The sequence below is a fragment of the Peromyscus eremicus genome, chromosome 3 (genome assembly GCF_949786415.1).
Source record: "Peromyscus eremicus chromosome 3, PerEre_H2_v1, whole genome shotgun sequence".
Classification (NCBI taxonomy): domain Eukaryota; kingdom Metazoa; phylum Chordata; class Mammalia; order Rodentia; family Cricetidae; genus Peromyscus; species Peromyscus eremicus.
In genome coordinates this window covers 116,395,688-116,420,576 of record NC_081418.1, presented here as the reverse complement: position 1 = coordinate 116,420,576, position 24,889 = coordinate 116,395,688, and the positions used below count along the sequence as shown (strand labels likewise).

At 37.9% G+C, this 24,889-nt stretch overlaps 1 protein-coding gene across 1 annotated transcript in view; it reads right to left on the bottom strand.

The window, feature by feature from the left end:
* Cntn6 (contactin 6) overlaps window positions 1-24,889 on the bottom strand; it is a 177,631-nt gene that overhangs the window by 107,679 nt on the left and 45,063 nt on the right. The gene's annotated exons all lie outside the window — the stretch shown is intronic.

Genomic DNA, 24,889 nt, shown 5'->3' with positions numbered 1-24,889 from the left:
AAAATAACTAAAAGCCAAAAATGGAGTGGCATACCCAGGAGGGATTTTTGCTTAATTTGAAGCAGGAGGATCCACTTCTAATCTGGTTCTTGGAGGAGAAAAGATACACCTTTAATCTAAATATTTTGATCGGGGAAAACCCACCTCTAATCTGGACTACACCATATAATGGAAGCCTATATAAGGGCATGGAAGAAGGAAGCTTTGGTTCTTTTCCTGCATGCTCTCACCCCCCCCTAGCAAGTCCATTCCTTCACTGGCAATAGAGGCTACTGTATTGTATATCAGACCAATGTATCCTGATACCAGCTGAGACATTCAGCCTCAAGGACCAAACAACTACTGAATTCTTGGACCTTCTGTATATAGGCAACCATTGCTGGAGTAGCTAGACCATAGCCTGTACAGCATGTAAGTAATTCTAATAAATACTTGTTCTATATGTAGAAAGATATTCATTCTGTAAGTTCCGTTACTGTAGAGAACCCTGACCAATACACTGTCCTATATCGCTTTATATTTATCAGAGTATATTATAACAGCAACAGAAATGATGTTAGAACATAAGATAAGTGTGCTACAACCAAGTGTGTCCAGAGGAGGCATTTCAGAACTGCAAATTGACACTATGTAGGATAACTGTCTGAGCAATGGACAAGTAGATAAACATAGCAAACAAGAAGCAAAAGCAAGAAGTTCAAGGTAAAAGACAGAAGGCATTGCATGTCTTAATCATCAATCATTTAACATCTCTTTGACCTGTTTATATGTAAAGGTGAATTACATAAATAAATATTTAATTAATAAAATAAAAAAACTTAGATTTTAAGTGTTCCATTTAATGAAATACAAATATTATATACATAGAGAGAACACAATCTTAAATATAAATGATTGTCACCTTTTAGAAATGGTTTCCTGCTCCTGTCAGGTTAATCTTGGATTATGGGAACCACTATCTAGTTTAAATTATTAGATTAACTTTGGCATTGTTTATACTTAATGAAGATGAACTCTAGATGTATATTTGAGCTTATGCTTGTTTTATTTTATATTTTAAACATTCACTTATATTACCATACTATCCACCCATTATGTTATTGCTAAGTTGTAATACATTTTATAAATATATCACCTTATTGTTGATGAGTTTATGAAGTGTTTCCAGTCTGATGTCATCATAGATTAGAGTTAAATGAGAATTATTGTGACTGTCTATGTTCATTTTCATTTTCATAGATAAGTTATTAGACATGAACTTTAAGGCAAATACATATATATATAATATATATATATATTATATATATATGTAACTTGAAAATGTATCCCAGTTCCAGGCAGCTTGACATCTCTATTCTCAACAGAAGAGAGCTCTGGTTATTTCACAGTACACATACACACACATACACACACACACACACACACACACACACACACACACACACAATATGCCGTCATGTTTTTATTATAACTATAAGTCTCAGTCAACACAAATATTAGATTAAAGTTTCATGAATCTATGAAATTAAGAGATTTCCCAATAAGGGAAATAAGTCTGTAATACTTGAGTGATGGGGGGAGTCTACATTTTGGTAAAAAAAAAAAAAATCTTCATGTGAATAGATATTCACACACAAAAAGTCAGAGTATCCCAAGAGGAGTTCATGTACCCAGTAGCCTCTTGTCCAGAGAGAGGTCTTGCATCATATGAATGGTCTACATTTGTGTTAAACCCTGATGTAGAATCAAGATACCATATATTGCCCCACTCTTCCTCAGCTGGAAGATCTTCTGAAATATTCTTTAATAACTACACTGTCCTTGAACTCTTAAATATGGGAGAGGAATTACAGATAAACAGTGATTGTAAATTAAATAATATCTTCATGGTGCAAACTCCACCTGAAATGGGAATGAAGAAATGTTGCAATTCTGTTATTTCCTCTACTAAGATCACTGTGATGGTGGTTAGCCTTAGTTCTCAAATGGCACAATGTAGAGTCAACTGAAAGATGATTTCAATTAGGAATTGTCTACACTGTTTTAGCCTGTGGGCATGTCTTAGGGGAGCTGGGAAATCCTCTTAAGTTAGTTGATGGAGACGGTCAAGCCCACTGAAGATGGGACCATTCCCTAGGCAGAATGTGCTGAACTGTATAACAGCCAAGAAATCAAGTCAGTAAGTGAGTAAACAAGTGAGTATGAAGCATATATTCTCTCTCTCTCTCTCTCTCTCTCTCTCTCTCTCTCTCTCTCTCTCTCTCTCTCTCTCTTTCCTGACTACTAAACTGGCCTCAAGGTCCTGCTGCCATGCTTCTCTCAAAATGATATATGGTATATCTTCTAGAAATGTGAATCAAAATAAACCTTTTTTCTCCTAACATGCTTTTTCTCAGGTTATTCTATCACAGCAACATAAATATAAAAAATTCTCTCTCTGTCTCTCTCTCCCTCTCTCTCTCTCTCTCTCTCTCTCTCTCTCTCTCTCTCTCTCTCTCTCTCTCACACACACACACACACACACACACACACACACATACACACACACACACACACACACACACACACACACACACACACCAGGAATAGCATACTTAAGGAATCATGAAGGAAAGAAGACAAACTGAGATAACAGAGGAAGAAATGAAAGACAAGGAAATGAAAAATAAAGCGTCTGCCAAGAGAAAGACCATAAATAGCAAGGAAGAACAAAAGAAATCTTTTTAACAGCAATCCACAAACTAAACATCTTAAGTATTAATGAAACAAAGTCATCTGTGCAAACAGACGTCAAGCGTTTTTCTCAGCAATGAAGATATGAGGTGAAGCCATGATTAAAAGCAAGAGCAACAAAAATGCCGCTTCTGCGTGAAGTGGACCTTAGACGAGTAATCTTACAATCAGCAGAAAAAAAAAAAAAAAAAAAAAAACACAAGCTACATCGTTCTGTGAAAAACATGAAACATCAGTATGTTTAGTCTAATCTGCTGAACATTATGTTGAGTGTAAGAACCCATGTTTACATATGTCTACACAAATTTCCAATTTTATGTAGTAGTTTTCCCACATGAGGGGTAGAAAATACAGAACATTTTTACTAGCTATAAAATGTTTCTTTTTTTTGTTTTTGTTTTTTGTTTTTTTTTTTGAGACAGGGTTTCTCTGTGTACTTTGCGCCTTTCCTGGAACTCACTTGGTAGCCCAGGCTGGCCTCGAACTCACAGAGATCCGCCTGGCTCTGCCTCCCGAGTGCTAGGATTAAAGGCGTGCGCCACCACCGCCCGGCCATAAAATGTTTCTACCATACTGGATTTAAATGAGCATGTCTTGTGTTGAAATGGAACTGAGAATCAAAACAAGGAGAAAATAGAGCTGAACATGAGGAGCATCAATTGATTAAAAAAAAAAAAAAAAGACCGATAACATAAAAGAATAACAACACTCTTACTCCGAACTGCTCAGAATAGAGTATTACATCTTCGTCAGGAATTAGTTCTCAACCTAATATGCAGTAAAAAGCATTGTGAAATTTATGAAAGCACATATTATTAATTCAGCTTCTATTGCTTGATTTCATTCTATTTCATTGATATATCATGCAATCTGCATTTGTAACAAGTTCCAGGGCACTTTGTAACTGAACTTTCAAGTTGTATTTATAGCCGACTTTACTGAGTTAAGATTGATCAATTTCAAGTGTATCAAGGGATAGAGGACAAAATGTAGCCAAGGCCTGAGACTATGTCACAAGTGGAAGTAGAAAAGAAAACCCTGTATTTTGAGCTAAGGACAAAAATATGGGAAGATTAAACCCATCTCCATACTTTTGAGGGCTATGGCGTACACGAGATCTAAGCAAAGGCCTTCTGCACCACAGAAAAACAAGAGGAAATTGAGGTTGTTGAAAAATAAAGGATGTCAAAAGATTTCTTTACCATTTATTATCATGCAAAATCCATTCACAAATATCACAACACAAAATAGTGAATCTGAACTGAGTCATCAGCCGCTGCAGCCTCACCTTGTACCTCCATGGAAAGGCCCAAGTATCCTCAACCCTGCCTTTTCTTTGGGTCACCTCCACTCCCAATGAAAACCCTGCCTCTTGGACCAAAAATGCTCCTTTCAATTGGCTAGCAGACCGCTGACATAATTCCAATAGTTGAATGTTTCAGGATGTTGGGGGGGGCCTTGATGTAACTAAGACTAATGTTGTAGCTTGAATCTGGAATGCATTAAATGCTTGATTTTCCAGCCTATCACGGTTGAGAGATGGTGGAAACTTTAAAACTTAATTCGAGCTTAATGTGAGACTAATGCAGTTTGGGTGGCGTGCTATAAGAGTGACAGTAGTAAACCAGTGCCTTTGCTTCCCTTGTTTTGTAAGTGGAATTGCTAAACAGTCTTATTAATAAAAAAAAACTTGGAGTCACAGTGTGCCGGCTCTGCTGACTCCCCAGGGGAGACCTTGATTTGGGGGATGTGGGGATGTGGGGATGTGGGGTGGCTTGGAAGGGAGGGCTGGGAGATGGGAGGAGGGAGGAGGTGGGATCTGCGAGTGGTATGTAGAGTGAGTTGAAAATTTCTTAATAAAGAAAAATGGAGAAAAAAAAAGACAAAAAACTCAGAGCCAGATATTGGGGTGAAAACTGAGAGATCAGAGGAATAGAACAAGCCACAGCCAACCTCACCTTACCAACTCCTCAGCCTCTAGAGAGAGATTTCCCATACACTCACGCCTATACACCTTTCTGTACCCTGCCATCTTACTTCCTCTCTTTGCCCAGCTTCATCACTTCCTCTTTCTGCCCAGCTCTATCACTTCCTTTCTGTCTATACAGACCTCCAGACCTCTATGGTTAACTAGCACTGGGATTAAAGGCATGTATCACCATGCCTGGCTCTGTTCCCAGTGTGGCCTTGAACTCATAGAGATCCAGATGAATCTCTGCCTCGCAAATGCTAGGATTAAAGGTGTGTACTACCACTGTCTGACTTCTATGTTTAATATAGTGGCTGGCTTTTTCCTCTGATCACCAAATAAACTTTATCGGGGTGCACAGATAAAATATCATCACATTGGTTTTTTCTTCCCTAGCTATATGGTGAGAACCTTTACTTCACATACTTCCACATGATCCACTGCTCTTGTACTGTCTATAGCCTGAGAACCCAGAGGTCAAGGGTAGCAACATCCAAAGCCATGAAGCAAAAGAAACTTTTGCTCCTTATGAGTAGAATACCACCTGTGTTCATGACAGTAACAGAAAGTTGTTGGTAAACATGAGAGCTAAGAGGGTTGATTTCTAAGGTAAAGATTAACTGTTTCTGTCATTAAAAATGATCAGAGACAGCATGGATGATCATGACTATGTAAGCTGCAAAATAAATGAATAAAAAGATTTATGTTTGCATCTCATGGGTGGTAACCCATGTGCTACTCCACCCTCAGTATTTTCATCTCCCTAGGAGTTGATTGTAGACGAATTTCTAAACGGTCTTAATGAATAAAAAATATGGAGCCAGAAATTTGGGTTAAAGCCCAAGAGAAAGATCAGAGGAATAGGACAAACCATGAGCTAACCTCATCTCACCAACTCTGCAGCTTCCAAAAAGAGCTTCTTCCTGTATACTCACATTTATATGCCTCTTCTGTTCTGTTCTCTCATTGGTTCTCTTAGCTCAGCAACAGTTTATATTTCCTGGTCATGCATGCAAGAATGCAGCTCAGTTATCATTATCAAAATAATTCCTTGAATTTACTGTTTTTTTCTAAGCTATTGAAACTTCATTTTCTTTTGCAAATCCCTATTGGGACCTGTCCACATTCACTGTGGTTTCTTCCTTCTGAGTTTCTTTGCTGATGTTCCTTTCTGCCTCACTTCTGTATCCATTGCTCTGTCTCCACCAAAGAGATACACAAAGATTTTAGTTTGAAACTAAAATTTTCAGTTGATAGTAAATTTTTCTTCAACATAAAAAAGAGGAAAAAGATGGAGTTCAGATTCAACTGTTCTCTCTGACTCTTATCTTTTTCACTTTTTTCTGAAATAAAGACAATCTTGAGCAAATTCCTAGTGCCATGTGTCAGTTTAGGGATTCTTATTCAAGGCCTTTTTGAGCAAAGAAACAAGAGTTAGCTTTCTGAAAGCAACATAACCCTTTCCACTTCACAAAAATTACAGGTTGCTGCTAGTGCCCGAGGAATCTTTGTATTCATCAACCTATAATCTTAGGACCTTAGCCTGTAATTTTCTTCTCTCCCTCACAGTGAATTCATTTTTATCTCAACTACTCAAACTTTCCCATTTTCTCTGATGAGTATAGTATCCTTCTTCAATAAGAGAATATTTAAAAACTGTTGTAAGAATGAGAAAATACATAGAGAGAATTAAGGAAATGTTAAGGGTACCCTAGTTTCATCCTTCCATCAACTGTCTTATAAAGCTAACTGATTATTACTAACATGCACATTATATGGAAAAGGATGCTGGAGACTCCAGTACAGAGTTAAATTTTCAGAATCAGGTTGTTATGTATAAGGAATATAAATCAAACCTAAGTCCTTTGGAAGCCTAATCCCTTGCTCTTTCCTTAAAGTTGTCTTTTGACTCTTCTACAGTTATCTTCTTGATTCTCCTGCCAGGACCTCAGACTACTTTCCAAACCTCCATAATCCATGTGTATTGAACCCAACTCAGGTTCAAAGTTAAAAAGTACTTACTGTTCCTCACCTACTTTATCACCACCATTTATTCTATAACGTCCAAACATCCTAAAAATAACTTCATAAGTAGGCAGGTTCATCTGTCTTTTGGTTTATTGCTAACCCTCATGGGATGTTAAGTATATCAAGTCATGACTAACTCTTTCTCTCTCCCGTAAAATGAGCCTTTAACAAGCTAAAGTTCTAGGTACAGAAATACACATTCTCTGATGGCAACTTGGACTCAATTCTCTAAGAAAGGACCCTAGCTAGGGTTTTTATCTGAAAACTGAAATTTAGGATTTGTTATTGTTGTTTTGTGACAAGGTCACAAGTATCCTAGTTTTGGCTAAAATTACTATGCAGCTGTGAACATCCTTGAATTCCTGATCCTCCTGCCTCTACCAGCTGTGTGCTGAGATCAAACTTATATGCTACTACACCTAGATAATCGGGAACTTTGCTGTGAGATTGTGTCTCTAGCAACATCAGAAGCTATATCTGTAAAGTCTTATTAACATGTCATCAGAATGTGAGTTGAACAAGGATAACTCCAATGAACATGGTAAACTGATAAAAAAAAAAAAAAAGCCCATGGGTCCACGACTCTACAAGAAAAAATACAGGCAATTGAGTAAAGCTTGGAATGGTGAAGTGGCCTTTCCAATGGAAGAGCACACCAATTTGTTTTCCTTTTCCAGGAAGCCCAGAAAACATATACAAGTAACAGTGTACGGACACAAAAGATCGTATTTAGGGAAACATATATGTACGATACACATATGCGTGCAATAACAATGATTGAATAAAAGGTGTCTATGAATCTGAGCAGAGTAGGGAGTGATATATGGGAGGGTTTGGAAAGAAGAAATGGAAGGCAGAAACACTGTAATTAATTATAATCTCAAGAATAAACAACAGCAAAAAGCTGTGGCACTAAAATGTCTGTATACTGGAGGTGGGATGTAGTTCAGTTAGTAAAATGCTCAACTAGTATGTACAATACCCTGGGATCAAAACATAGTTCCAAGTACCACAAAAATAAACCATAGTTCCAAGTACCACAAAAACTGGGTAAAATGAGATTTGAGTTATACATTCCATGTGTGTTTTGAAGTAGGAGGAGCAGACTGTAATAGTCTCTGAGTTCTGTAAGTATCACGCAAGGTGGCATGTATACTATATTTTCCCCAGCCTGACCCAAAGTGTGACATTCTGCCAATATGTGTATTTATTTATACCAAATATGCTGAATCGCTCCTAGCCAGTATTTGCAAGACAGTCTACTCAGCACATGGTGTAAATAAGAGCCAGCAGAGGTAGAGTACATCTGTAGATATGTAGATAAAAATTTGCCAATTTTGTAACTTTATGAAATATCCTATTTGTCAGTCACACTTCATACATGGTAGCTTACACATTTATTTATAGACATGAGCTGTAATGTCAGAACACATAAAGCTCCAACTTCTTCCAGCCATCCCTGTTCTCCTCTCCCCTGGTCTCTTCCCCTGTGGAAGGTCTCTGCTCATCCATCCCTACAGCTAGCTTGCAGTGGGAGCATCATTTTTGTGAGTTTCATCATCAGCCACAGCTGGGACTTAATTTGTATATTTTTAATGGGGAAAGAAAAAAATAGACCTTCCAAGTTAGAAGTTTAAAACCTTCGCATTTGGCTTTTCTTAATTAAATGTATAATTCATGAGACACTTAGTTTGAAGCCATTGGATTTTTAAATACTCTCTCCACCCTCTATGACATTTTTCTGTTATTAATGGTGGTAATGCATTCTTCTTATGATGATTCAGCAGTAACATTAGTACAGAATGATAATTGGTCCTTTCTGGAGCATTCTTGTAGTTTTTCATTAACACCATCCTCTACAATTCTATTATTATTAGAAATGGCAGTTCCACAGTAAGCAATTGAAAACTATCTGCTGCTCTCTTAAGCATACCACCAATCCTATTTTCCCTGGGGACAATTGTGTTTTTGACATATTTAGCAGCCCTATACATAGTACCATAATAATTAAAATACAAAGACAAAAATATATATGCAAGTATAACAATCACATGGACTGTGATTTTTAATAGCGGAAACTGTCTTTGATGAAAGAAACCAAAGCAATAAATATTGGCCTTCCCACCCTCAAAACTTCATGGGGCTGCAGACCAGATCTCAAAATTGGTGCCATGTTTCTTGAAGTGGAAAAATAAATTATTATATAAAAATATTATATAAAAATAAAATATATAAAAAGCTGAAATATTCATATTTAATGGATAACCTCCCTTGCTTCAGATATTCTGGAATGAGCACACTTTATTACAATACTACAAACCTTACATAGTCCTTTAGGAATTAAGCTGTCAAGCTCTTGGGTAGTAAATTATGGGTACATTAGCGCAACGACAAAGATCTACCCATAGCATAATAATTCCTTTATTGTGCTGAAGTACTTGTTGTTGTGTGGGGCAAGGTTATGATGCAATACTGAAAATAGCCTGATATGGTTGTCATCTATCCCTGTTTGAGCACCTATGTGGTCTCCAAATGCTGCTTGGGAACCAGGGTTTTATTAAATCTCTTCTGATTTACACACCTATTTTCTGGAACCATGGAAAGGGAATTCTCTGGGACTTGCAAACAACCCCATAAAGGTCCCTTGAGTACCCATTATGGCTAAGTTCCAGATATTTCTAGGATTGATGGTCCACTGCAAGCTCTACCTACAGAAGAAGGGAAAACATGGTCTGTTTTTGAACACTTGTGAGAAAACTACAATTCCAAGAAAGAGAAGTTTAGGGATATAAATGTATAACAATTACACTTGCTTCTTGTGTCTCGGTATCCATACACTATAGAAGTATGCAGAGAAGAGGCTATGCACTATGTTGTCAATCAAGGATGATTTAATTCATTTAAGAGGTATCTATTAAGATCTAAATACATTCTCATTTATACACCATGTGGAGATTATGGTAATTGTGTCTCGTGTGTGGCATCTGGTGGTCAAGAATGATGCACAATGTTTTCACAGTGCCCTATGCAATTATATCTTATTTTTCTCTTTACTGTGGACATGTGGTGGATGCTTGTGTACACATGTGTGAGTGTGTGTGTATAGATGCCAGGGTTGAACATTGGGTATTTTCTTTCACTCTACTGAATATGGAGGTCTAATTTAGGCTAGACTGGCTTGCCAAAAGCCCCCAAGACCTGCTAGTTTCTGCCTTCTCATAATGGGTTTTCAGACATGCCTCTATGTCCAAGTTTTTTATGTGGGTGATGGTGATCTAAACTCAGGCTTTGATGGTACACAGCAACCACTTTAAGCCATTACACCATCCTCCTAGTCTACAATTTTCTGTAAGAAAACATGTTTCAAAATCGTGAATCATCCTTATATTGAGAAAATCTGGGTTCTATAATGATAGCAGTCTATACCTTGAAAGCTCTATTTGATGTGTCTGAAACCAAGAAAAAAAAAACATCTATCCAGAACTGAAAGGAATATAAAAGAGGAGGTAGTCACTTGGGATATGGATGCGTGTGCCTGAGTGACTGATATCTGAGCCAAGCAACCACCATCTTCCGGAGTTCAGCTGTGCTCCCTAGCAAAAGATCATTCTAAGAGGCTGGATGATGGTTTACATCCTGAGTAGAGTTATTAAATGGGGCATGAGATTCTTGCCTGAGCATCCAGCTCCTCCTTAATGCCCGGAAACTGCTACGCATGGCTAAGGGCAGGGACTGGACTATACGGAGGCCAAGGAGGACTAGAGCAAGTTCTCAAACTATGCAGCTTTCAAGGGAGAACTCCTTCCTGATTGTTAATGCTCTCCGGGTGCAGCCATTCTGGGGAGTAATGCCCTCGCCCCTGTAAGTAACCTCTGACTTAGCTTCTGTAAGGAACCCCAATAAATTAATTGTTTTCCAGAATGAACTTCTGTGGAACTGGATTTGTCTCTGGGTCCTTCAGAAGATGGGGTGATGCTGCTTCATGTCTCTCCCAGAGAAAGGATTACAGCAACAGTGAGACTTCCCATACTGAACTTTGGACAGTTATAAGGAGTGAGGAAAGCCATGTGCTTCTTGGCTGCAGTACCACCATTCAAGCATTTCAAGCAGCACAATGCACTGTTCTTGGTGAAATCTACATATGCCTTTTTATACTTTATGTAACACTAAATTCATACTTTGGATAAAGTCATCCAAGTCATGTAGAAATATAAATAAATCGGTGCTTCTATGGGGCTCTTTGTGTCCCAGATATACAATTGTGACCAAATTAACAACTTAAAAATGATTGCTAAAATTATAAAAGTGAGATATTTTCCCTGAAAATGTCCAATGAATTGAGATATAAAATTGACTTTGCTCAGTGCCAAATGCATACTTGCCTTAGTTAATTTTTTTTCAAGTTGGCACAAGCTACAATCATTTGAAAAAAAGGAACCTTAATTGAGAAAATGCCACCCACTCCATTAGCCTTTGGGCAAGTCTTTAGTCCATTTTCTTGACTAATAATTGATATCGGAGGGCCTAGCCCATCGTGGGCTATGCCACCCCGGGCAGGTGATCCTGTGTGCTATGGTCTTGGCTAAGCACACTTTGAGGAACAAGATAGTAAGACATCCTCCCATGGCCTCCGCTTCAGTTACCACCTCTAGGTTACTGCCTGAGTTCCCAACTTGACTTCACTTGGTGTACCTTGTTCAGGAATATGTAAGCTAAATAAACTCTTTCTTCCTCAAGTTACATTTAGTCATGGTGTTTTATCACAGTTATAGAAACCCTAAGTACTCTGACAACAGTGGATACTCATCATCTCACCCATTCAGGTGACAGTAAATACTATTCCTATGTGGCATGTTGTGAATTCATCTCTCTAAATCAAATCATGCTACCTAGACATTCACTCCAGATTCCTAGCTAAATGTCTCACTGTGTTATATTCATAAGTGGGAGCTTAAGTGGGAAAGAGGTAGAGAAAAGAGCTCCTGGAAAGAGGGAGTGGTCCCAGGAAATAAGGTAATATTGAACTGCTGCTCTGCAATCCATGCCCTACCTGGCCAATTATTATATCTTGCTCTCATCCTGATTTCTTTGACATTCGACAGTTAACATGCACTAGACTAAACAGTGATTTCCAACACAACAGAGCTGGTATACGTATGAACTCACAGAGTTGTGGAAGCCTGCACAGGACGCTCATAAGATTAAGATAGACTAAATATCAGCATGGAGAAGGGGAAATGGGCACAAAGTCCCACTCCTAGACAAGAATGTGTTTATAATTGATAGCTTCTGGGAGAGTGAAACCAAGTTTCCTTCAATGGAGTGACACTGAGTATGTCAACCATACTCCAAGGTAGGCATTATGCTCAGAAGTAGTTGGCTAAATGATTCTCTGTGTGTGTGTGTGTGTGTGTGTGTGTGTGTGTGTGTGTGTGTGTGTGTTTTGATTGTTTGCTTATTGGTTTTTAAACAAAAAGAATATGAAATTGTGTGGGTAGAGAGTGAGGGAGGACCTAAGAGGATTTGTTCAAGAGAAGAGAATATATTCAAAATATACTGTATGAAGTTCTCATGCACCAGGGATGGATCCTGACTGGCTATTTGGAGACCACTACATATGATGGGACACTTTGCACGGCCTTGAGGCAGAGGGAGGGGCTTGGACCTGCCTCTACTGAATGTACCAGGCTCTGATGACTCCCCTTGGGAGGCCTTACCTTGTTGGAGGAGGGAATGGGGTGGGTGGGTTAGGGGAAAGGCTAGAGGGGAAGGAGAAGAGAAGAGAGGGGGATCTATGATTGGTATGTAAAATAAATGATATATATATATATATATACATATATATATACTGTATGAAATTCTCAAAAATAATAACATAAAAAACACTCAATTCCTAATATTCCGTAGCTTTTTTTTATGTCCTTGACCTCATATGTTTTCATATCACTAAATAGTAACATCCAATTTCAAGTTCTTTAATCCAAGGACCTGGACCCTGTGTTTATTCCTGACATTCTCATACAATCCCCATGCAAATTTTTAGGAAATTATTCCAATTATCCTTTCCACACACATATTGAAGATGGTGAATTATTATGTATTGACCGCTATCAATGGTCTAAGCTCATTATCTCTCACCTCAATATTGTGGTCACTGTTTAACTGATGATATTTTTCTTGCAGAAGAATAATAAAAATAAAAGTCACAGAAAGTGGGTCTCTCTTCTTCTCAATTTAACTTAACATATTCTGATCTCATTCAGAAAACAAAACAAAATTAAATTAAAGGCACTAAAATGTTTCAAAGTAAGATTCTTCATTTTCATTGACACTCCTATTAATGATATCCTCTGTCCACACTGATGTTTCTCCTGTTTCTCCAACATGCCAGATGCAGTTCCACCATTGATCTTTGGAATATATATTTGCCTAAATTTTCTTTTCACAAAGTGTCTCTCTAATATCTTAATTTCTCTTTGAAAATGTCAATCAAGTCTTTTTTAACCTAAACACAAGTTGTAAGAATATCTACTATTTTCTATCTTCTGCTGTCTATTTATCTACTTCTTAATAATTGTTGTGATTTGTATTAACATTTTTTTTTAAGATTTATGAGGCAAAAGACTCTCTTTTTTCTCCATTGTTCCCCAAGAATACAGAAAAATCAAGGGCACTTATTGCATTTACAAAAATATTTATGGAGTGACTATACAATGTGCATTGCTCAATAATGATGTGGCATTATGAATATTATGTCAACATACTACCTGTCTTCTGAATATTCAATGAGATTTAGAATTAATTAATTAGTTAATAAATTAATTAATAGATTTGGCTTTTGAGACATACGGTCACTGTGTAGCATAGATTGTCCTTGAAATCACTATGTAGTTAGTCCCCAGCAGCCAGTCAGCAGGTGAGAAACCTGCCTGCACGCTGCACCACCACTACTCTTACCACTGGATTCTGTTCCCCCAAGACCCACTCCATAGACCAACCTCACCCATCATCATCCCTGTGGCGAGCCCTCCTCTGTAACTCCAGCAGACTGCATAGGCACAGGCAAAACCCACACCAGTTGTAAGAACAGGCACAGGGTCAAAAGAACAGAAGGATATGATGGATGTAGGCACCCAAACCCCCACAAACCTTAGCTGAGACAGCCCTACTGGACCTGAAGACATGTAAATAACTAGAACCCTTGGCCATTCAGGCCAGAAGACAATAAAGGAACAAAACACCCATTCAACAAAGAAAATACAAAAATCAACACTCATTTCTATAATAGGCCTGAACATTCCTACACATTTGAAGCACAAGAAAATGACCTTAAAAATAATATTATGAAGATGGTAGAGGCTCTTGAAGAATAAATGAGAAATTCCCCTAAAGAAATCAAGGAAAAGACAAAAAAAAAAAAATGAAAGACTGTGGTGATATTTTATTTGTGATGAAATGTGGTATTTTATTTGTATGTTAATAAATAAAGTTGCCTGGAGATCAGAGGTCAAATAGCCATTAAGCAGAAGTCCAGCGCTGGTAGCACACGCCCTTAATCTGATCATATGGCATGCAGAGTCTCTGTGCGGTCAAGGACACAGCCACGCATGGTGACATGAACCTTTAATCCCAGTACCAACCATAGAGACCTGGAGGTCTGTATAGACAGGCAATGACAAGGAAGTCATGTGGCTGGGCTTAGAGCCAATGAGAAAGCAGAACAGAAAGGCAATAAAAACACAAGTCAGACAGGAAGAAGCTCTCTCTGGGGAAGCTACTGCTGGTGGTAAGCTCTGATCTCTTTGGCTATTTCCTCTGTACTTGGCTCTGTGTTTCTTTTTTTTTCTTTTTTTTCTTTTTTTTTTTTTTTTTTTTTTTGGTTTTTCAAGACAGGGTTTCTCTGTGTAGCTTTGCGCCTTTCCTGGGACTCACTTGGTAGCCCAGGCTGGCCTTGAACTCATAGAGATCCATCAGCCTCCCGAGTGCTGGGATTAAAGGCGTGCGCCACCACCACCCGGCCAGCTCTGTGTTTCTTATTTACTAAGACTGTTTAGAAATGTTTCTATCTGGTGATGGGATGGCCAAACACCCTAATTGTTGTGCTAGAAACCTCATCCAACTACTGAGGGATCTGGATGTAGAGATCCATGGTTAGGCCCCAGGTGGATCTCTGGGAGTCCAATTAGCGAGAATGAGGAGGGTTTATATGAGTGAGAATTGTTGAGACCAAGGTTGGATAAAGCACAGGGACAAATAGCCAAACGAATGGAAACACATGAACTATGAACCAATGGCTGAGGGGTCACCAACTGGATCAGGCCCTCTGAATGGGTGAGACATTTGATTGGCTTGATCTGTTTGGGAGGCATCCAGGCCATGGGACCAGGTCCTGTGCTCATTGCATGAGTCGGCTGTTTGAAACCTGGGGCCTATGCAGGGTCGCTTGGCTCGGCCTGGGAGGAGGGGACTGGACCTACCTGGAGTGAGTCTACCAGGTTGATCTCAGTCTGAGGGAAAGGCTTTACCCTGGAGGAGGTGGGAATGGGGGGTGGGCTGGGGGAAGGTGAGGGGGGCGGGAGGGGGGAGAACAAGGGAATTCATGGCTGATATGTAGAACTAAATTGTATTGCAAAATAAAAATAAAAAAATTAAAAAAAAATAAAAATAATAAAAAAAAAATCTCTTTAAGATACCCAAAAAAGCCAAGAACAAAGATTCAAACAGCTGAAGGAAATGGTTTAAGACTTGAAAATTGGAAAAAGAAGCAATGAAGAAAACACAAAATGAGAGAATTCTAAAACTGAAAAATCTGTGTAAGTAAAAAGAACTACAGACGCAAGCATCACCAACAGAATACAAAAGATAGAAGAAAAAACTCAGGCATTGAAGAAACAAAAGAGGAAATAGATTCATCAGTCAAAGAAAATGTTAAATCTGAAAAACTCCTAACACAAAATATCCAGGAAATCCAGGACACCATGAAAAGACCAAACGTAAGAATGATAGGGATGGAAGAAGAAGAATCCTAGCTCAAAAGCACAGAAAATATATTCAACAAAATCATAGCAGAAAACTTTCCAAAAAAAAGAAGGATATGCCAATAAAGATACAAGAACAAATAGACTGGTCCAAAAGAGGGGGGGTTCCCCACATAAAAACCAAAACACTAAAGGAAAGAAAGAAGGCCAAATTATCGCTTAATATCAATGTACTCAATTAACCAATAAAAAGACAAAGGCTAACAGAATGGATACAAAAAGAGTATCCACACTTCTGTTACATATAAGAAACACACCTCAATTTCAAAAACAGACATTACCTCAGAGTAAAGGGTTGGGAAAAGGTTTTCCAATCAAATGGACCTAAGAAGCAAGCCAGTGTAGCTATCCCAATATCTACCAAAATAAACTTCAATTAAAATTAATCAAAAGAGATGGAGTAGGACATTTCATTTTCTTCACAGGAAAAATCCATAAAGATAAGTCTTAATTCTTAACATTTGTGCCTCAAATACATGCATTCGTAAAAGAAACATTACTAAAGCTTAAATCACACATCAAATCCCACACATTAATAGTGTGAGATTTCAACACTTCACTCTCACCAATGGTCAAGTCTGCCAGACTTAATAGAGAAATAATGGAACTAATAGATGTTATAACTCAAATGGACTTAACAGATATCTACAGAACATTTCACTCACACACAAAAAATATATACCTTCTCAGCACCTCATAAAACCTTTTGTAAAATTGGCCACATACTAAGTCACAAAGCAAATCTCAACCAATACAAAAATTTGTAATAACTCCCCTGTATCTTATCAGATAACCATGGATTAAAGTTAGACTTCAACAATAACACAAACTACAGAAAGCCTACAAACTCATGGAAACTGAAAAGCTCTCAACTGAAAAACCACTGGGTCAAGGAAGAAATAAAAAAAGAAATTAAAGACTTACTAGAATTCAATGAAAATGAATGTGCAACATACCCAAACTTATAGGACACTATGAAAGCAGTGCTAAAAGGCAAAGTCATAGCACTAAGTGCATACATAAAGAATTTGGAGAAATCTCACTCTGGCAACTAAAGAGGACACCTGAAAGCTCAAAAAAAAAAAAAATGCAAACACCCAGGAGCAGTAGATGGCAGGAAATAATCAAACACAGGACTGAAATCAGTAAAACAGAAACAAAGAGAACAATACAGAGAATCAATGAAGCAAAGAGTTGGTTCTTTGAAAAAAATCAACAAGATAGACAAACCCTTATCCAAATTAACTAAACAGCAGAAAGAGAATATCCCAATTAACAAAATCAGAAATGAAAAGCAGGACATAAAAACAGACACTGGCTGGGCGGTGGTGGCGCACGCCTTTAATCCCAGCACTCGGGAGGCAGAGCCAGGCGGATCTCTGTGAGTTCAAGGCCAGCCTGGGCTACCAAGTGAGTTCCAGGAAAGGCACAAAGCTGCACAGAGAAACCCTGTCTCAAAAAACCAAAAAAAAAAAAAAAAAAAAACCAGACACTGAAGAAATCCTGACAATCATTGGGCCATATTTCAAAAACCTCTACTCCACAAAATCTAAAAGAAGTGGACAATTTTCTTGATAGTTACCACATACTAACACTAAATCAAGACAAGATAACAATTAAATAGCAGTCATTAAAACCCTCCCAACCAAAATAAGCCTAGGGCCAAAAAGTTTCAGCACAGAATTATACCAGAATTTTGAAGAAGAGCTAATACCCATATTCCTCAAATTGTTTCACACAATACAAACAGAAGGAACATTGCCAAATTCTTTTTATGGGGTTACAGTTACCCAGATACCCAACCACACAAAGATGCAACAAAGAAAGAGAATTACAGACCAATCTCCCTCATGAACATTGATACAAAAAATATTCAGTAAAATACTGGCAAAGCAAATCCAAGAACACATCAAAAAATCTTCCACAGTGATCAAGTAGGCTTCATCCCAGAGATGCAAGGATGGTTCAACATATGAAAATTGGTCAGTGTAATCCACCATATAAACAAACTGAAAGAAAAAAACCACAGGATCAAAAACATTAGATGCTGAAAAAGCCTTTGACAAAATCCAACACCCCTTCATAATAATGGTCTTAGACAGATCAGGAATACAAGGAACATATCTAAATGTAATAAAAGCAACATACAGCAGCCAATATAAAATTAACTGGAGAGAAATTCAAAGCAACTCCACTAAAATCAGGAACAAGACAAGGCTGTCCACTTTCTCCATGTCTATTCAACATAGTACTCTAAGTTCTAGCTAGAGCAATAAGAAAGCAAAAGGAGATCAAGGGGATAGAATCTGTAAAGGGAGAAGTCAACCTTTCACTATTTGCAGATGATATGACATTATACATAAATGACCCTCAAAATTCTACCATGAATCTCCTACAGCTAATAAAAACCTTCAGCGATATGGTTGGATACAAGATTAACTCAAAAAATCTGTAGCCCTCCTATACACAAATGATAAACAGGCTGAGAAGGGAATCAGGGGAACAACACCCTTTACAATACACAAATAACGTGAATTATCTTGGGATAACCCTAAACAAACAAGTGAAAGATCTGATGACAAGAACTTTAAGTCTTTGAAGAAAGAAAGTGATGAAGATATCAGGAAATGGAAAGAACTCCTATGCTCATGGATCAGTAGAATTAACATAGTAAAAATAGTAATCTTACCAAAAGCAATCTACAGTTTCAATGCAATCAAATTGAATTGAATTGAGTACAATTCAATCAAAATCCCAACACAATTCTTTACAGACCCCAAAAGAACAATACTCAACTTCATATGAAAACCCACGATAACTAAAACAATCCAGTACAATAAAGCAACTTCCCCAGGTATCACCATCCCTAACTTCAAGCTTTATATATGTTTTTATTACTATAGTAATGAAAAAGCATAGAACTGGCATAAAAATTGACAGGTGGATCAATGGAATCAAATTGAAGACCCTGAGGTAAATTCATGTAACTATGAACACCAAACCTTTGACAAAGAAGTAAAAATATACATTGGAAAAAAGAAAGCACCGTCAACAAATGGTACTGGCATAACTGGATGTCAGCATGTAGAAAAATGCAAATAGATTCATATCTATGGCCCTGCATAAAACTCAAGTCCAATTGTGTCAAAGACCTCAACATAATCCAGTTACACTGAACCTGATAGAAGAGAAAGTGAGATGTGGCCTTGAGTGCATTGGCACAGGAGACAAACTTCCTGAATACAACACCTGAAGCCCATGCATTAAATGGGATGTCCTGAAACTGCAACATTCATGTAAGGCAAAGGACATTATCAATAGGACAAAGTGTTGGCCTACAGAATGGGAATCAATCTTCACCAACCCCACATCTGACAGAGGGTTGATCTCCAAAATATATAAAGAACTCAAGAAACTAGACATCAAAATGCCAAAGAAACCTATTTAAAAATGGGGTACACTTCTAAACAGAGAATTCTCAACAGAAGAATCTGAAATGGACAAAATATACTAAAAGAATTGTTCAACATCTTTAGTCATTAGGGAAATGAACATCAAAAAGACTCTCAGAATAGCTAAGGTCAAAAACACCAATGACAACTTACATTGGACAGGATGTGGAATAAAGGAACCGAACATTCCTCCACTGCAGGTAAAAGTGCAAACTTATACAGCCATTATGGAAATCAATATGGTGGTTTTTCAGAAAATTAGGAATCAAATCAATATGGTGGTTTTTCAGAAAATTAGGAATCAATCTACCTAAAACCCAGCTATACCAATCTTGGGCATATACACAAGGGATTCTCAATCATAGCTCAAGGGCACTTGCTCAACTATGTTCATAATAGCCAGAACCTGGAAACAACGTAGATGCCCCTCAACTGAGGAATGGATAAAGAAAATGTGGTACATATACACAATGAAATATTACACAGCTGTAAAAAAAAATAACACCATGAATTTGTAGGATGGAACTAGAAAAAAAAAATTCTAAGTGAGGTAACCTAGACCCTGAAAGACAAACATGTTATGGACTCACTCATAAGTGGATATTAGGTGTAAAGCAAAGGAAAACCATGCTACAATCCACAGACCCAAAGAAACTAACTGATAAGGAAGGCTCAAGGGGAGGGGGACACATGGATTTCCCTGTGAGGGAGAAATAGAAGAGATCTCTCTCTGTAAGTTTTTGGTGGGAGGATGGGGGCATGAAGGGATGGGAACATGAGGTATTTATTATGTTGGACTGGTTTGGGTGGAATGTAAGGGGAGAGTAATGAAAGAGAGATTTTGATGAGGGACCATTTCGGGGTTATGGAGAAACCTGGTGCCAAGCAAATTCCCAGGAATCCACAAAGACTCTTAGCAATAGTAGAGAGGGTGCCTGAACTGGCCATCTCCTGTAATCAAACAGTGACCACAACTACAACAGAGAGCCTTCATCTAGTAACTGATGGAAGCAGATACAGAGATCCACAGCCAAGCACTGGGCTGAGCTCAGGGAATCCTCTTGAAGGAAGAGAGGAGGGATTGTATGAGCGGGTAGGGTGGGGTGGGGAGGTGGGGGGTGGAGGGAGAATAAAGGTCATGACAAGGAAACCCACAGAGATAGCTGACCTGAGGTTGTGGATGCTCATTGACTCTGGACCAACAGCTAGGGAGCCTGCATGGGACAAACCTTGGCCCTCTGAATGTGTGTTACAGGTGTGAAGCTTGGTCTGTTTGTGGAGCTCCTAGTAATGGAATAAGGACCTGTCCCTGGTGCTTGAGCTGGCTTTTGGGAACTTATTCCCCATGCTGGATTACCTTGCCCAGTATTGATACAGGGGGAGGAGCTTGGTCCTGCCTCAACTTGATATGCCATGCTTTGTTGATGACCCTAGGAGGCATGCCCCTTTCTGAATGGAGATGGATGAGGAGAGGATGGGGAGGAGGGTAGATGGGAGGCAGGGGAAGGCAAAGGGAGGGCTCCAGAATACCATAAGAACAAGGCCCACAGAATCAACTAAGCAGAAGTCATAGGGGATCACAGAAATGAGATGTTAAACACAGATCCTGAATGGATCTGAGCTAGGTCCTCTGCATATAGCTATAGTTTTGTAGGTGGGTGTTCTTGTGAGACTCCCAACAATGGCAGTGGGGGATACTCTGATTCTTTTGCCTGTGCTTGGATCCCTTTTCCTCCTACTGGGTTGCCATGTCTAGCTGTCATATGAGAGTTTGTGCTCAGTTTTATTGTATCTTGTGAGGACATATTCATTTGATATCCCTGGGATGCCTGCTCTTTTTTCTTTCTTCTTTATTTTTTTTTCTTTGAAGGGAAACAGAGAATGTGTTTATGTGAGGGAGAGGGGACATGGGGGGGAACTAGGAGGAGTGGAGGGAGGGGAAATTGTGGTCAGGATGTATGAGAGAAGAATAAAAATTTTATGTTAATAAAGAGTGATGTATGCATTGTGAATTTGTCCTATCCAATAAGACAACACCACTTTTATTTGCTCCAGAAACAGAAGACACACCAACTAAAAGGAAAGAGATATGAAAATGTGCAACTTTTCTCAATATAATTTTTCTTCTTTTTTTTACAATGCTATTTTGAGTCTTTCCTTGGAGTGATTTTTCCATTTAAGTTAAACTGTCAACAACTTTATGACATGAATACAAACATTAGGCTCACACCACAGTACTATCTTCCTCCCACAGGCATAGTTGATGCGAACCACTGGCACACAGTCAATAGTTCTACCAGACTAAAAGTTGGACCTGAGAAATTTAACTGACAGTTCCTTTAAAACAAACTAGACATTCACAAATTTTATGAGTACAGGATTGAGAATTTCATATCCCCAAAGTTAAGGGGCAGAGTTTTCTTTGGCTATGATGGAAACTATTATCTCATAGCAAAGGTGAGTTTTCATTGATTGAAACATGACATTTCTTATTCTGTCATTTTAAAATAAACTTTCATGTAATGAATTAAAGCAAATCTTCTGATGGGTACCTAAAAATAACATCCATTATTCACATATTTTGAGAAAGAGATAGGGATATATATATATATATATATATATATATATATATATATATATATATATATGTGTGTGTGTGTGTGTGTGTGTGTGTTTACAAATATATATATATATATATATATATATATATATATATATATATATATGAGAGAGAGAGAGAGAGAGAGAGAGAGAGAGAGAGAGAGAGAGAGAGAGAGGAGAGAGAATGAAACATACATGCCATGACATTCTGTCATTCTGTTTATATCAAGATCAGGGGACAAATTGGGAGGAGGAAGTTATGTCTGTCCACCCATGTAGCCATCTCAGTGGCTATTCTCTGGTACTTTTCATGGTCAACACCTGGCTTTACTACAGAGAGTTTTCTAGTGGTTCTGAAATATAGAGTATATTGTACATGGAAGTTCATAATGAATGATTTGTGCAGATATTTGTTTCAAATGACCAATGCTCTTAATCAAAGTGCACCCTGGAGGTAAGAATTCTTGATGGAAGGATTGTTGTCTGTCTAGTTGATGTGTCTATTTGGAAGGTCAGGAATTTGAAGAGCTTCAGAGATATAGTAGAAAAAAAAATACCATTTGCACAAGTACCAAACTGAAGTTCAAAGAATCACTACAATATAGTAAGTAAGAAGCTAAAGAAGAACTTTGATTTTACTAAGATGGCCATACAACACAGAAGAATACATACATACATATATATATATATATATATATATATATATATATATATATATGTTAAAGATAATGTGAGAGACAAAATTTCCATAGCTCACCAGTGCTGCGGGGGAGGATTTAGGAGCTAGGAATTGATGTCCAAAGAGGATTCTTCATAAAATTTTATAATTTAATGTGCAGATTTGTCCCTGTTGTGGTCATTTTGCAAAACTTCCAGCTAAATCTACATTTCTAAAATATTTGAAAATGTTTCCATTATTATTTTATATGTCTGAGTATTTTGTCCACATGTATGTTCAGAAAATAATGCTGAATCCTGTAGAAGAGTTGTGAGATGTCATGTGAGTATGAGATCCAGGTCTGGAAGAGAAGCCAGTACTCTTAACCATGGGCCCATCTCTCCAGATATATCTTTGAAATATTTTAAAGTCAGAGTACTGGGAAATTGTGTAAACAAGGGAAGACTCTAACCATCATGGAACTTACAGTCACAGAAATAGCTATAATTTAGATATGAAATCCCTCCAAAAGTGAATCCTATTAAAGGTTTACACCATGAAGTGGTGGTATGGGAAAGTAGTGGACATTTTATTAATAGGGCTTAGTGGAAGGTCTCTAAGTTTTTGGAGTCATGGCCTCAAGAGGTACATATGATCCTAGATCCTTAAGGTTTTATCTTTCATATACTGGCCATAAAGAAGAAATTCACTATGCCTTATGCCCCCTGCTATTGTTATCTGCCAATAGTGTCAAAGACTGAAGAGCAATGAGTCTGACTTTGCTTGTACCTCTAAAAGCTATGCTCTTAAACAAGCTCTTTATCATTAAACATGCATTATTTTAGGAATATGTTTCAGAGACAAGAAGCTTGTTGTTGTAGATATCACAAGATCAAATGAGACAGAATACTAACAATAATTTCTGACTTTATTAAAATGTTATCTACTGAAGTTATAGCCTATATCATAATTGTTTTCTATATACACACGGGATGCTTTTCCATTTCACAGGTCCATTCTCTGTTAGAATAGCTTCACTCTCCCTAAAATCCTCCCCATTCCTCCCAGAGGGGCAGCATGCCTACACTTTTGCTTACTGTTAAATTTGGGTAGAAAGCATTTACAAAACATCAGTGCTAGAGAACAGCTTTCTTTTATCCAGGCAAAAGGAGGAACAATAACTTTTTAATCATATCTCTTCAATTAGAGGTATATCATATTATATCTTCTACTGCTTTTATGTTTTCATGTTATGTTCGACTATATTGTTATATCAGGTTAAATTCTTATGCTATGTTATGTTGTGTTGTAATGTTATAACAGGGAGAAAATTCTCCCATGGGGATTCTTAAATACTGTCTTCCTCACCCTCATAAGATCTCAAAGGTAAATCAAAGTACTAATCTATCAAAGTTCACACTGTGGAACCAATGAGTTTATTGTGCATACGTACAGAGTATGAGTGAGCAGTTATTGGCAGGAGTAATGGTGACCTCAAAGAAGTTGTACAGGAAGGTCTTCACCCATTGGAGATGATGGCTACTGCATTGCCATGTAGATGGAGCCTTTCCATTAACCTTCCCAGATTATGTAACATCTCCATGGATACAACCACAACTGCAGTCCAGGCCATGTACAATGAGAACACAGCTGTATACACATGTTTGGGAGGGGTAGCTGGGACACAGATGAATGTCCTGTAACTCCCTAGCTCCTCCTTTTGTGAAGTAATGCCAACAGTCCAGCCTTGATGATCTGTGGCAAGTAGGCACACTTTTTCTAATGAAAATTGCAGCTGTTCCATCTGAATGACTATGTTCTATAACATATTGTTATTATGTTATGTTATTAGTCAGAATTTATATGGAAAATCCATGGACTCATTTTCATGTCTTGTTTTTGGGCACAGGAATTTTTGTTGACAGACAGACTTACAGAATTCAAACATGTTCTTTTGTTCCCAGCACTTGGGAGGCAGAGGCAGGTGGGTCTCAGTGAGTTCCAGGCCAGCCTGGTTTACACAGTGAGTTCCAGGACAGCTATGACTGCTTCATAGAGAAACTCTGTCTCAAAATACCAAAACAAAAAAGAAAAAGAAAAAGAATTCCATATAGAAGTATCATAGCTCAGCATAACTAACACCTACAGGTGAATATTGGAACTTTTTCTCCTCCGGGACCAGTAATATAATGATAGGCACCACAGTTATCCAGTACAGTATGAAATGCAAGCCACAACAATCAGGCAGGGGAAATAAATAAAAAGGAAGGAAACAAGTAAGGAGTATGTTAAATTGTTTCTCTTTGAAGATCATATGATTCTATACTTAGAAAACCCTAGAAATTTTACAAAAAGACTTCTATCACCAATAAATCTGGCAAAGTAGCAGATAACAGCACACAAAAATTAA